Here is a 15,000-nt window from a genome sequence, read left to right on the forward strand (position 1 = left end):
ACCGTCGCAAACACCCGAGAACGTCGCCTCCCATACACCACATTTCCCGACCGCCTGCAAGGACGGGGGATTCGGTGCTGGGCTCGGTCCCGTTTCGCTCGCAGCTACTCGGGGAATCCCTGTTGGTTTCTTTTCCTCCGCTTAGTGATATGCTTAAATTCAGCGGGTTGTCTCGCCTGATCTGAGGTCGACAGCGGATACATTCGCTTCCATCAACTTCCTGCACGACCGCGTGCGCTCGCCCTACCAAGTGCGCCCGCAACCCTGTACAGGGCCACTTCTTCACAAGGCTGGCAATCGGCTTCCCCGCTGCACGCGTGCGGCGCACAACCGGTGTGACGTGGAAGTGACGGGACACGTTCGTAAACCCATCGCGAACCGAGTACGACGCCCTACCAAGTGCGCCCGCAACCCTGTACAGGGTCACATCTTCACAAGGCTGGCAAGCGGCATTCCGCTGCGCGCGTGCGTCGTCCGAGCAGTTGCGTGATAAACGACCGTGTCGAAAGCCCAAACACCGCCGAGGCCAGTCGCCGCCGCCGCAAGGGCAGCCACGCAGCCTGGCGAGAGGCATCGTCTCGTGTAGCGTCGCCCCCGCCCCAACTGGAGTGGCCCAGTTTTTTGAACGGGACGGGAACTGCGAAGCACTTAGACCGACGGCGGACTACGACGAGAACGCCTTAAGCTTCGCCAACGTTTCGCCAACTCGTGCGGGAGACTTTTTCCGCTTCGCGGCAAGTCGTCGCGCCGTGCTCTCCGCATCAACCGCGTACGCAGCGAACCGCAAACGTCGGGCGCAGCCTCCTCACCTCCCTGCGCTTTGCGCGCGAACGTTCCCTGTTCGCGCGGCAAAGCCTGGAGGAGGCACGGCCCCGCAGCGTGTTCGAGCGCCCGGTCTACGGGACACCCTGCTTACTTCGAGGGCAACAAGCGCAACGCAAGGCTGCGATCTCGCGCACTTTGCGCACGGCTGGAGAAGCTTTGCTGGCCGGCTTTCGCTCCTCGTGTTTACCGTGCGTTAAAGTTGCGCGTCCGTGGCTCTCGCAGCTCTTGCGCGCCCGGTCGCAGAGAGGAGTACGCAACCTCGACCGCACTTTCCCTGCAGGCTTCCTTCCGACTCGAAGTCCTGCGGCGGTCTCAACGAGGTGCCACATCCTCAATGCAGTCGGTCGCCCCCGTTTCGGTTGGGCTCTGGCACGACGGTCGCCACCGTCTCGCCCTTGAGTGGCCGCTGTTGGCGCTCGCTGTGAGGTGTTCAGCGTGCTGTCCGTGTTGCCGACGCGGTCAAAACGAGTCGACGGCTCACGTTCCCTTGTGCGCCGAAGGCTCTCTTGATATGTGATCCGACCCTCAGACAGACGAAGCCAAGGGAAGACCCAAGGCCGCAATGTGCGTTCAAAGAATCAGTGCTCAGTGTGTCCTGCAATTCACACCAAGTCTCGCAGCTGGCTGCGTTCTTCATCGACCCGAGAACCGAGTGATCCACCGCTTAGAGTCGTGAAAAAGTGTTTGTTCAATTCCGTACAGTCAAAACCAAACGTTTCTGGCACTCGGCCAAACAGTGGCCAAGAAGGGCGCTTTTCAGCGCACGCTTGGACTCCAAAACTCTGCCGCGCCTTTTTCGGCTGCCGCAAATCGAGCAAACGGTGTGTTTCGGACGGCGTTTCGCTTTCGCTACTTGCGAGTGCTTTCGTGGTCCACCCCTCTATAAATACTCGGGAGGCGTCGAAGCCGGTTCTCCAAGCCGGACCCGTAGGTATCGTTGTGTGCTCGCTCTCATTGGCCCGCCTAACCAGAAAATGCCTGCGGTACACCCATTTGGATAAGAGTGCACGCAGATGCGGGCCTCGACGGCTACACATTTCCTCGGGCGGCCGCCTCCCGGCCTCCGTGGAGCGCGGGATGCACGGTCCCATCGACAAGCCTCTCCCGTTTTTACCGTGGCGTCGCGGTTCACCACGGCAGGCGGGTCGGTCTCCTCCGCATAAAAAGGGGGACCCCCGCTTTTTGTTCCACGAAATCGCACAAGCTTTTTTCGCATCCACGGTTTGCCACCGCACACCAAAATGCCGATCCGGCTGCCTACTTTAGCCAACAGGTGGAGCCAGGCGCGCCGTACTTGCGCGGCACTTCCCACGTCCACCGAAGTCGGTGCCAAGGACCACTTTCGGCGCCGGAGCCGCGTACGAGCCTACTCGAGGCGGAAGAACGAAGCCAGCAAGGGCCTGGCCGCAAGTGCGTTCAATTGTCGGGACGTCCAAGTCCCTCGTTCTTCCGTGCTTCCTCTTTCGGCAAGTCGTTGCGGCACCTTCCCAAAGCGCGCAGACCCGCTAATCGCGACGAGCGCGACGTGGCCGTGCCGCCTTTCCCTCGGCAGCAAGCAAAACGCCTGGCAACGTCGACGCTCCCCTAACCGCGATCTCGCACCGTGTTTCGTGTGGCGAATTCAAAAGCCGGCCGGCGCTGCTGCAACCATTACGGTCGGTACGCATACGCCGCGGAGGGCGGGACGGTCATCGGAGCGTGCGGTTCCTCCATCGAGTACTGCGCACCTCGGCCGTCGCATCGCCGTGCCATGACCGGCCGCGCGTCAACGCGAACCGGTGCCAGCGAGATCCCTCGCCTGCAAGAACCGACCGGCAGCCTCCGTCACCCGAGGACGCGGAGGCGCTTGCCGCGGACGGCGGGACGGTATGCACTGGTGCACAGCGGACCCGTCACATCGCCAGTTCCTTGACCGACCGCCGACGCTTGTGCCGTTCCTCTCGTACTTGGCAGTCGCCGCGCGATTGTCGGGTCTCGTTCTTGCACGCTCGAACGGTCGGGAGGGCACTCGGCTGGCGTTTCGGGAACGCGCAGCCTCGCCTTCTACCGACGTAACCACGACTCGCCGTTCGCGCTCCGCCGCTCCTGTTTACAGTACTAGGCGGTCCCGCAGCGGTCGGGTCGCGCATTTCGAGCGCTTCGAGCCACGGTGCAGTGGCGGGTCGAAAGCCGACCTATGAGTGCGTTGCGCCGTTTGTACCCGCGTCCGCCACCTGGCCGACCGTCCAAGGTCGCGGTGTTGGCGTCCGCTGGGCGCAACAATTTGTCACGGGGTGCCGCTCCACATTCAGGCAGCCCCGTGGGGAAAAGCCGACCCCGCGTCCAAACGGGGTCAGCGGCAGAAAGTGTCGGGCGCAGACGCAGCTGAGGCGCTCACCCTTCACAATCCGTTAATGATCCTTCCGCAGGTTCACCTACGGAAACCTTGTTACGACTTTTACTTCCTCTAAATGATCAAGTTTGGTCATCTTTCCAACAGACCGGCGCAACCGAAAGGCCGCGCCGGACATCGGTCCGAAGACCTCACTAAATCATTCAATCGGTAGTAGCGACGGGCGGTGTGTACAAAGGGCAGGGACGTAATCAACGCGAGCTTATGACTCGCGCTTACTGGGAATTCCTCGTTCAAGGGGAACAATTGCAAGTTCCTATCCCAATCACGAAAGAAGTTCCACGGGTTACCCAGTCTTTTCAGACAGGGATAAAGACACGCTGCTTCCTTCAGTGTAGCGCGCGTGCGGCCCCGGACATCTAAGGGCATCACAGACCTGTTATTGCTCTGTTTCGTGCGGCTAGGAGCCGCTTGTCCCTCTAAGAAGGTTGTAAGGTGCTGGGAACCCCGCACCTATTTAATAGGCTAGAGTCTCGTTCGTTATCGGAATTAACCAGACAAATCGCTCCACCAACTAAGAACGGCCATGCACCACCATCCACCGAATCAAGAAAGAGCTCTCAATCTGTCAATCCTCCCAGTGTCCGGGCCGGGTAAGTTTTCCCGTGTTGAGTCAAATTAAGCCGCAGGCTCCACTCCTGGTGGTGCCCTTCCGTCAATTCCTTTAAGTTTCAGCTTTGCAACCATACTTCCCCCGGAACCCAAATACTTTGGTTTCCCGGAAGCTGCCCGCCGAGTCATTTGAGTAACTCAGGCGGATCGCTGGTTGGCATCGTTTATGGTCAGAACTAGGGCGGTATCTGATCGCCTTCGAACCTCTGACTTTCGTTCTTGATCAATGAAAACATTCTTGGCAAATGCTTTCGCAGTAGTTCGTCTTGCGACGGTCCAAGAATTTCACCTCTAGCGCCGCAATACGAATGCCCCCGTCCGTCCCTCTTAATCATTACCTCGTATTCCAAAAACCAACAGAACAGAAACGAGGTCTTGTTCTATTATTCCATGCAAGTTTATTCAGGCGACTCGCCTGCGTTGAGCACTCTAATTTTTTCAAAGTAAAAGCACCGGCCATCTCGAGGCACACAATGAAGTGCACCAAGAAAGAACCGGCATGATGTTCAGTCCGAGCCGTCGCATCGGGTAGATGCACTACTCGTCTGGAACTGAGATCCAACTACGAGCTTTTTAACCGCAGCAGCTTTAGTATACGCTATTGGAGCTGGAATTACCGCGGCTGCTGGCACCAGACTTGCCCTCCAATTGATCCTCGTTAAAGGATTTAGAGTGTACTCATTTCAATTACGGGGCCTCAAAAGAGTCCCGTATTGTTATTTTACGTCACTACCTCCCCGTGCCGGGAGTGGGTAATTTGCGCGCCTGCTGCCTTCCTTGGATGTGGTAGCCGTTTCTCAGGCTCCCTCTCCGGAATCGAACCCTGATTCTCCGTTACCCGTAACAACCATGGTAAGCAAGTAACCTACCATCGAAAGTTGATAAGGCAGACACTTGAAAGAAACGTCGCCGGCTCGTGGCCATGCGATCAGCACAAAGTTATCCAGAGTCACCACACAATACGGGCCGAAACCCGATCGATCTTGGTCTAATAAAAGCACCCGTTACCCAAAGGGCTCCAGGCTCACTGCATGTATTAGCTCTAGAATTGCCACAGTTATCCAAGTAGGAAGAAACGATCTAAGGAACCATAACTGATTTAATGAGCCATTCGCGGTTTCGCCTTATTTCGGCATGTACTTAGACATGCATGGCTTAATCTTTGAGACAAGCATATGATTACTGGCAGGATCAACCAGGTAATCGTTCGACTGCGCGTCCGTCCTCGCCTTCGGCGGGCCGGACGCAGTCTGTGTGCGGCGGAGGCCACCTTCAGGCGCCCCAACACGCTTATTTTGCACTCCGAGATGACGGCGTTCGAGCTCGCTACGGCACAACCTTCCCGAAAGACGAGTGGGAGCCGTGCGGCAAGAAGCACGTTCATGCTCGCTCTTTTTCGTTGCATCGACTCGGTCGCGCCGTGCGGGTTGCCCAAGCCCGCTGCACTGTCGGTGGACCGGCCGGAACTAGCAACGGAGCCGAGACTGCAAAGCCGCCAGACGACGGGTCACGCCCGCGTCTTCGGCGCTTTCGCATCTGAATCGCCCGAGGACGACACGGAACACACCTCGATATCGTGGTAAAACGGCACCGTCCGACAACCAGCCCCTAACGCATCAAGCGGATGAGGCTGCAGACGACTGCCGTGGATTCCCCTGGAGCAGACCCGAGGACACGCTTGACGAGGCCGAAGCCCGCCGCATATCAGACACCCGGTCGCTTTCGCGTACGCCGCTCACGAGAACCCCCACATAATAGCAGCGATAAGTACCCAGACCTCCTTGGGCACTAATACGAGCGTACTCGAGAAAATTTCACCGCGGGTGTGCCCCGAAACGTGTGGCACGTTGAGCGTGCCACAAGTCTACGTCGCTCTCAAACCCGCCGAGGTCGTAGAATTTGCGACCCTACTCACGAAATTCCCACCGAGGATACGGCCGCAAACGTACCGCACCTTGGGTAGGCCACGAGTTTGTGCAACACTACGCTGACGGCACAGCACCGAGGTCGTGCGCGCACGCACGGGAAAATTCCGCCGCGGTTTCTGCCGAAAACGTGAGGCACCACGACTCTCCGCAAGTTCGCGTCGACTGCGAAAGACCGAAGTCGTGAACGACGTGTCCGCTACTCGCCGCCGACACGCTGGACACCAAACGTACAACGACTCGACGGCGTCGTAGAGGCCCACGACGCGGTTTTCCTTAACGACGTCTCGGCGTGGCACCGACAGGTTAGAACGGCCGACCAACGTTCCCTGTCCGCCGTTCGGCTCAGTCGAAGGGCTCGGCGACTTCGGCAACGCTGCGAAGCCGCACGGTGACGCACGCCATGTCCCCATTTTTTTTTTTTCTTTCTGCGTCTGCCGGGGTGCCCCTATAATAGCAGCGATAAGCACCCAGACCGCCGTGGGTCGCTCGCCCCGGCTGACGTGGTTTTTCGTACTCCTGCGGCGGTCGCCGTCAAGCACGTCCAAATACGCTACTTTCGTGGGCGCATTCACGCTCTTTCGCTTCGCCGGAGTGCCAGCACTCACTCTGCCAAAAACGGCGAACATCCGAGCGGCGGTTCCCACTTTTGCGTCGGCGTCGCAAACCCCGCCCCGGCAGACGAGGTTTGCCGTACTCGTGCGACGGTGGCCGGCGGGCACGTCGAAAGACGCCGATATCGTGCGCGAATTGGCGCACCTTGGCTTCACCGGAGTGCCGCCACTGACTCCTCCAAAAACGGCGAAGATCCGAGCGGCGCTTCCCACTTTCGCATCGGCGTCCCGAACTCCGCCCCGGCTGACGCGGTTTACCGTACTCGTGCGACGGTCGCCGGCGAGCACGTGGAAAGACGCCGATATCGTGCCCGAATCGGCTCCGTTCGGCTTCGCCGGAGTGCCAGCACTGGCTCGGCGAAAGACGACGAACATCCGAGCGACGGTTCTCACTATTGCGTACGCGTCGCAAACCCCGCCCCGGCAGACGCACTTTGCCGTACTCGTGCGACGGTCGCCGGCGAGCACGTAGAAAGACGCCGATATCGTGCCGGAATCGGCCCCGTTTGGCTTCGCCGGAGTGCCAGCACTCACTCGGCCACAAACGGCGAACATCCGAGCGGCGGTTCCCACTTAGCCGTCGGCGTCCCGAACTCCGCCCCGGCAGACGCGGTTGCCGAGCTCGTGCGACTAGCGACCGCGAAGCCGTCTCGCGACGCCGCTTTCGTGCGCGGCTCCCACTGCGACCTGGGTCACCCGAGGTCGACGAGCAAGAAAGAATGTCGAAAAAAAATTTTTTTTTTTTTGCGTCTGCCGGGGTGCCCCTATAATAGCAGCGATAAGCACCCAGACCGCCATGGGTCGCTCGCCCCGGCTGACGTGGTTTTTCGTTTTCCTGCGGTGGTCGTCGTCAAGCACGTCCAAACACGCCACTTTCGTGGGCGCATTCGCGCTCTTTCGCTTCGCCGGAGTGCCAGCACTCACTCTGCCAAAAACGGCGAACATCCTAGTGGCGGTTCCCACTTTTGCGTCGGCGTCGCCAACCCCGCCCCGGCATACGCGGTTTGCCGTACTCGTGCGGCGGTGGCCGGCGGGCACGTCGAAAGACACCGATATCGTGCGCGAGTCGATGCTTCTTGGTCTCGCAGGAGGGCCGCCACTCACTCCTGCAAAAACGGCGAAGATCCGAGCGGCGCTTCCCACTTTTTCGTCGGCATCGCAAACCTCGCCCCGGCAGACGCGCTTTGCCGTACTCGTGCGACGGTCGCCGGCGAGCACGTCGAAATACGCCGATATCGTGCCCGAATCGGCCCCGTTTCGCTTCGCCGGAGTGCCAGCACTCACTCGGCCAAAAACGGCGAACATCCGAGCAGCGGTACCCACTTAGCCGTCAGCATCCCGAACTCCGCGCCGGCTGACGCGGTTGCCGAGCTCGTGCGACTAGCGACCGCGAACGCGTCTCGCGACGCCGCTTTCGTGCGCGGCTCCCATTGCGACCTGGGTTACCCGAGCTCGACCAGCAAAAAAGAAGGTCGAAAAAAAATTTTTTTTTTCTGCGTCTGCCGGGGTGCCCCTATAATAGCAGCGATAAGCACCCAGACCGCCGTGGGTCGCTCGCCCCGGCTGACGTGGTTTTTCGTACTCCTGCAGCGGTCGCCGTCAAGCACGTCCAAATACGCCACTTTCGTGGGCGCTTTCGCGCTCTTTCGCGTCGCCGGTGTGCCAGCACTCACTCTGCCAAAAACGGCGAACATCCTAGTGGCGGTTCCCACTTTTGCGTCGGCGTCGCCAACCCCGCCCCGGCATACGCGGTTTGCCGTACTCGTGCGGCGGTGGCCGGCGGGCACGTCGAAAGACACCGATATCGTGCGCGAGTCGATGCTTCTTGGTCTCGCAGGAGGGCCGCCACTCACTCCTGCAAAAACGGCGAAGATCCGAGCGGCGCTTCCCACTTTTTCGTCGGCATCGCAAACCTCGCCCCGGCAGACGCGCTTTGCCGTACTCGTGCGACGGTCGCCGGCGAGCACGTCGAAATACGCCGATATCGTGCCCGAATCGGCCCCGTTTCGCTTCGCCGGAGTGCCAGCACTCACTCGGCCAAAAACGGCGAACATCCGAGCAGCGGTACCCACTTAGCCGTCGGCATCCCGAACTCCGCGCCGGCTGACGCGGTTGCCGAGCTCGTGCGACTAGCGACCGCGAACGCGTCTCGCGACGCCGCTTTCGTGCGCGGCTCCCATTGCGACCTGGGTTACCCGAGCTCGACCAGCAAAAAAGAAGGTCGAAAAAAAATTTTTTTTTTCTGCGTCTGCCGGGGTGCCCCTATAATAGCAGCGATAAGCACCCAGACCGCCGTGGGTCGCTCGCCCCGGCTGACGTGGTTTTTCGTACTCCTGCAGCGGTCGCCGTCAAGCACGTCCAAATACGCCACTTTCGTGGGCGCTTTCGCGCTCTTTCGCGTCGCCGGTGTGCCAGCACTCACTCTGCCAAAAACGGCCAACATCCGAGCGGCGGTTCCCACTTTTGCGTCGGCGTCGTAAACCCCGCCCCGGCAGACGCGGTTTGCCCTACTCGTGCGACGGTCGCCGGCGAGCGCGTCGAAAGACGCCGATATCGTGCGCTAATTGGCGCTCCTTGGCTTCTCCGGAGTGCCGCCACTCACTCCTCCAAAAACGGCGAAGATCCGAGCGGCGTTCTCCACTTTCGCATCGGCGTCCCGAACTCCGCCCGGGCTGACGCGGTTTACCGTACTCGTGCGACGGTCGCCGCCGGGCACGTCGAAAGACGCCGATATCGTGCCGTAATCGGCCCCGTTTGGCTTCGCCCGAGTGCCAGCACTCACTCGGCCAAAAACGGCGAACATCCGAGCAGCGTTTCCCACTTTCGCATCGGCGTCCCGAAGCCCGCCCCGGCAGACGCGGTTTGCCCTACTCGAGCGACGGTCGCCGGCGATCACGTCGAAAGGCGCCGAATTCGTGCACGAATCGATGCTTCTTGGTCTCGCAGGAGGGCCGCCACTCACTCCTGCAAAAACGGCGAAGATCCGAGTTGCGCTTCCCACTTTTTCGTCGGCGTCCCGAACTACGCCCCGGCTGACGCGGTTTACCGTACTCGTGCGACGGTCGCCGGCGGGCACTTCAAAATACGCCGATTTCGTGGGCGCATTCACGCTGTTTCGCTTCCCCGGAGTGCCAACACTCACTCTGCCGAAAGCGGCGATCATCCGAGCGGCGGTTCCCACTTTTGCGTCGGCTTCGCAAACGGCGCCCCGGCAGACGCGCTCGTGCGACGGTCGCCGGCGAGCACGTCGAAAGACGCCGATATCGTGCTCGAATCGACCCCGTTTCGCTTCGCCGGAGTGCTGCCAGTCACGGCGCAGAAAACGGCGAACAAGTGTTTTTTTTTTTTTTCCTAGAATTTGTGTTATAGAAGGCACATTTGATATCGGACGATAATTTTCAACTTTATCACGCGCACCGATTTTCGTGTAGAGGTTTGCAAGTTTATGGGAATTTCTCCACTTGGAATAATGCGATTTAGTAGTACTACGAGAACTTCATGGATGTACTCAAGGGTACGGGGCAAGTCAGTTACGTCAACACCTGCAGATTTTTTACACTTCAAACTGAAAATTGTTGGTTGTGAGTCCTCGTGTGATATTAAAGGCCGATTCGCTAACACATAGAACAAAGAAAGAAAGGAAGAAAAAACGCCCGCGCTCGCTCAAGAAACCTGGGTTCGCAACAAGTGGCAACAACAAGCAACCGAGCGAGTGCGCCAAAACCCGTGGCGGCCGAACAAACGCGAAGTCCCAACCGCGTCAGCCGGGGCGGCACGGGACAGGAAAAATCACTTCAGCCGGGGCGGCGGGGCACCGAATAAACCTCGTCACCTCGTCGCAGGATAAAAGAGGAAACAAAAAGTCTAAACAGCGTCTGCTGGAGCGAATGCGTAATAAAACAACAACAACAACAAAAAAAAAACACCCGCGCTCAAGAAGTCTGCAATCCTCACAAAAGGCGACTGTGACCGAGCAGCGTCAGCCGGGGCCGTGCGGAAACGGAAAAACCGCGACTACCGGGGCGTCGAGGCACCGAAAAATCCACTTCAGCCGCGGCGAAAAAAAAAACAAAAAGAAAGACGGAGGGGGGGGGGGGAACCACGTCTGCCGGGGCGAAGGAAAAAAAAAACGCGTCTGCCGGGGCGAGCCCGGGTGCGGCACCACCGGGAAAACTGTGGCAAACAGACATGGCGATCGAGTGAGTGGGCCGCCAGCCAGGCTCAGCCAAAAAGTGCAAAGTCCGAACTGCGTCAGCCGGGGCGGCAAAAACCGCGTCAGCCGGGGCGGCGCAAAAAACCGCGTCTGCCGGGGCGGCACGAAACCGCGTCAGCCGGGGCGGGGCGAAAACTGCGTCAGCCGGGGCGAAAGAAAAAAAAAAACGCGTCTGCCGGGGCAAGCCCGGGTGCGGCACCACCGGGAAAACTGTGGCAAACAGACATGGCGATCGAGTGAGTGGGCCGCCAGCCAGGCACAGCCGAAAAGTGCAAAGTCCGAACCGTGTCAGCCGGGGCGACGCAAAAACCGCGTCAGCCGGGGCGGCGCGAAAACCGCGTCAGCCGGGGCGGCACGAAACCGCGTCAGCCGGGGCGGCGCGAAAACTGCGTCAGCCGGGGCGGCGCGAAAACCTCGTCAGCCGGGGCGAGCGAAAAGGGGGGGGGGGGGAACCACGTCTGCCGGGGCGAAAGAAAAAAAAAACGCGTCTGCCGGGGCGAGCCCGGGTGCGGCACCACCGGGAAGACTGTGGCAAACAGACATGGCGATCGAGTGAGTGGGCCGCCAGCCAGGCTCAGCCCAAAAAGTGCTAAACCGCGTCAGCCGGGGCGGCGCGAAAACCGCGTCTGCCGGGGCGGCGCGAAAACTGCGTCAGCCGGGGCGAGCCCGGGTGCGGCACCACCGGGAAAACTGTGGCTAACAGACATGGCGATCGAGTGAGTGGGCCACCAGCCAGGCTCAGCCAAAAAGTGCCAAGTCCGAACTGCGTCAGCCGGGGCGGCAAAAACCGCGTCAGCCGGGGCGGCGCAAAAAAACCGCGTCTGCCGGGGCGGCACGAAACCGCGTCAGCCGGGGCGGCGCGAAAACTGCGTCAGCCGGGGCGAAAGAAAAAAAAAACGCGTCTGCCGGGGCGAGCCCGGGTGCGGCACCACCGGGAAAACTGTGGCAAACAGACATGGCGATCGAGTGAGTGGGCCGCCAGCCAGGCACAGCCGAAAAGTGCTAAGTCCGAACTGCGTCTGCCGGGGCGGCACGAAACCGCGTCAGCCGGGGCGGCGCGAAAACCGCGTCTGCCGGGGCGGCACGAAACCGCGTCAGCCGGGGCGGCGCGAAAACTGCGTCAGCCGGGGCGAGCCCGGGTGCGGCACCACCGGGAAAACTGTGGCAAACAGACATGGCGATCGAGTGAGTGGGCCGCCAGCCAGGCACAGCCGAAAAGTGCTAAGTCCGAACTGCGTCTGCCGGGGCGGCACGAAACCGCGTCAGCCGGGGCGGCGCGAAAACCGCGTCTGCCGGGGCGGCACGAAACCGCGTCAGCCGGGGCGGCGCGAAAACTGCGTCAGCCGGGGCGAGCCCGGGTGCGGCACCACCAGGAAAACTGTGGCAAACAGACATGGCGATCGAGTGAGTGGGCCGCCAGCCAGGCACAGCCGAAAAGTGCTAAGTCCGAACTGCGTCAGCCGGGGCGGCAAAAACCGCGTCAGCCGGGGCGGCGCAAAAAACCGCGTCTGCCGGGGCGGCACGAAACCGCGTCAGCCGGGGCGGCGCGAAAACTGCGTCAGCCGGGGCGAAAGAAAAAAAAAACGCGTCTGCCGGGGCGAGCCCGGGTGCGGCACCACCGGGAAAACTGTGGCAAACAGACATGGCGATCGAGTGAGTGGGCCGCCAGCCAGGCACAGCCGAAAAGTGCTAAGTCCGAACTGCGTCTGCCGGGGCGGCACGAAACCGCGTCAGCCGGGGCGGCGCGAAAACCGCGTCTGCCGGGGCGGCACGAAACCGCGTCAGCCGGGGCGGCGCGAAAACTGCATCAGCCGGGGCGAGCCCGGGTGCGGCACCACCGGGAAAACTGTGGCAAACAGACATGGCGATTGAGTGAGTGGGCCGCCAGCCAGGCACAGCCGAAAAGTGCTAAGTCCGAACTGCGTCTGCCGGGGCGGCACGAAACCGCGTCAGCCGGGGCGGCGCGAAAACCGCGTCTGCCGGGGCGGCACGAAACCGCGTCAGCCGGGGCGGCGCGAAAACTGCGTCAGCCGGGGCGAGCCCGGGTGCGGCACCACCGGGAAAACTGTGGCAAACAGACATGGCGATCGAGTGAGTGGGCCGCCAGCCAGGCACAGCCGAAAAGTGCTAAGTCCGAACTGCGTCAGCCGGGGCGGCAAAAACCGCGTCAGCCGGGGCGGCGCGAAAACCGCGTCTGCCGGGGCGGCACGAAACCGCGTCAGCCGGGGCGGCGCGAAAACTGCGTCAGCCGGGGCGAGCCCGGGTGCGGCACCACCGGGAAAACTGTGGCAAACAGACATGGCGATCGAGTGAGTGGGCCGCCAGCCAGGCACAGCCGAAAAGTGCTAAGTCCGAACTGCGTCAGCCGGGGCGGCAAAAACCGCGTCAGCCGGGGCGGCGCAAAAAACCGCGTCTGCCGGGGCGGCACGAAACCGCGTCAGCCGGGGCGGCGCGAAAACTGCGTCAGCCGGGGCGAAAGAAAAAAAAAACGCGTCTGCCGGGGCGAGCCCGGGTGCGGCACCACCGGGAAAACTGTGGCAAACAGACATGGCGATCGAGTGAGTGGGCCGCCAGCCAGGCACAGCCGAAAAGTGCTAAGTCCGAACTGCGTCTGCCGGGGCGGCACGAAACCGCGTCAGCCGGGGCGGCGCGAAAACCGCGTCTGCCGGGGCGGCACGAAACCGCGTCAGCCGGGGCGGCGCGAAAACTGCGTCAGCCGGGGCGAGCCCGGGTGCGGCACCACCGGGAAAACTGTGGCAAACAGACATGGCGATTGAGTGAGTGGGCCGCCAGCCAGGCACAGCCGAAAAGTGCTAAGTCCGAACTGCGTCTGCCGGGGCGGCACGAAACCGCGTCAGCCGGGGCGGCGCGAAAACCGCGTCTGCCGGGGCGGCACGAAACCGCGTCAGCCGGGGCGGCGCGAAAACTGCGTCAGCCGGGGCGAGCCCGGGTGCGGCACCACCGGGAAAACTGTGGCAAACAGACATGGCGATCGAGTGAGTGGGCCGCCAGCCAGGCACAGCCGAAAAGTGCTAAGTCCGAACTGCGTCAGCCGGGGCGGCAAAAACCGCGTCAGCCGGGGCGGCGCAAAAACCGCGTCTGCCGGGGCGAAATCAAAAAAAAAAAAACAAAGAAAAAAGCCCGCGCTTAATCAAAAGAAAACAAAGAAAAAAGCTTGCGCTTAATCAAAAGAAAACAAACAAAAAAAGTTCGCGCTTAAGCCTGGCGGTGGAACCACCGGGGCAAACAGACCTGGCGATCGAGTGAGTGGGCCGCCAGCCGGGGTGAGCCAAAAAGTGCAAAGTCCGAACCGCGTCAGCCGGGGCGACGCAAAAACCGCGTCAGCCGGGGCGGCGCGAAAACCGCGTCAGCCGGGGCGGCGCGAAAACCGTGTCAGCCGGGGCGGCGCAAAAACTGCGTCAGCCGGGGCGGCACGGAAAAACGAAAACCGCGTCAGCCGGGGCGGCACGGAAAAACGAAAACCGCGTCAGCCGGGGCGACATCAAAATGAGGAAAAAAAAAAAAACTGCCTTAGGACACCTGCGTACACTTTCATGCGTTTGGGCATATCTCTCTGTAACACGCGCGCCCCTCGTTACGCGCGGCACTCTGTTTTCTCCGACACCCATATTTCGGCGGCATGTGGCACGCGCGCCCGTCCCTACGCACGGCACACCGCAGTGCTTTCTCGATATTTTTCTTTTCCTCCAACACCGTCATCTATAGGCTTTTAGTGACCTGTTGCTCGTGGCACAAGTTCGCTAGCTCTGACACCTCTTGCATGCGCACCGTTTTTGCGCACGGTGCTATGCCGCAAAGCACGGCAGTCGCATGCGTTTCTCTCAGGCACCTCTTTTTTGACACAACGCTGTGGTGCTTAGAAACACACGCGCCGCTTTTGCGCACAGAACTCCACCGTACAGCACGGTAGTCACGTTTGTTCCACACGAACAGCAGTGTGCATCGTGCTACGACACTTTGAAAGCTTTTTCTTCCGAGTCTCGACCGCGCTGTTCCTTTCGTACTTGGCGCGATTTTGGGACCAGCTTTGTTTTAAACCCCTACTGCGCGCCGTTCCTTTCGTACTTGGCGCGGTTCAGGGTTTGTTTCGAGCCCTTAGCCGCGCTGTTCCCTCCGTACTTGGCGCGGTTTAGGGTCGAGCTTTGTCTCGAGCCCTCTCCGCGCCGTTCCTTCCGTACTTGGCGCGGTTTAGGGTTTGTTTCGAGCCCTTAGCCGCGCTGTTCCCTCCGTACTTGGCGCGGTTTAGGGTTTGTTTCGAGCCCTTAGCCGCGCTGTTCCCTCCGTACTTGGCGCGGTTTAGGGTCGAGCTTTGTCTCGAGCCCTCTCCGCGCCGTTCCTTCCGTACTTGGCGCGGTTTAGGGCCGAGCTTTGTCTCGAGCCCCTACCGCGCGGTTCCTT

General features: G+C 61.0%; 2 non-coding genes across 2 annotated transcripts; both read right to left on the reverse strand.

Annotated features, from left to right (window-relative positions):
• Positions 1-1,344: 1,344 nt before the first annotated feature.
• Positions 1,345-1,497, reverse strand: LOC142790669 (5.8S ribosomal RNA). The gene has a single exon (XR_012889683.1). It is a non-coding gene; the product is annotated as a 5.8S ribosomal RNA (ribosomal RNA).
• A 1,719-nt stretch (positions 1,498-3,216) lies between these two features.
• LOC142790622 (small subunit ribosomal RNA) lies at positions 3,217-5,031 on the reverse strand. The gene has a single exon (XR_012889652.1). It is a non-coding gene; the product is annotated as a small subunit ribosomal RNA (ribosomal RNA).
• Between the last annotated feature and the right edge of the window lie 9,969 nt (positions 5,032-15,000).

This window comes from Rhipicephalus microplus, unplaced genomic scaffold (assembly GCF_043290135.1).
Source record: "Rhipicephalus microplus isolate Deutch F79 unplaced genomic scaffold, USDA_Rmic scaffold_117, whole genome shotgun sequence".
NCBI classification, from domain to species: Eukaryota; Metazoa; Arthropoda; class Arachnida; order Ixodida; family Ixodidae; genus Rhipicephalus; species Rhipicephalus microplus.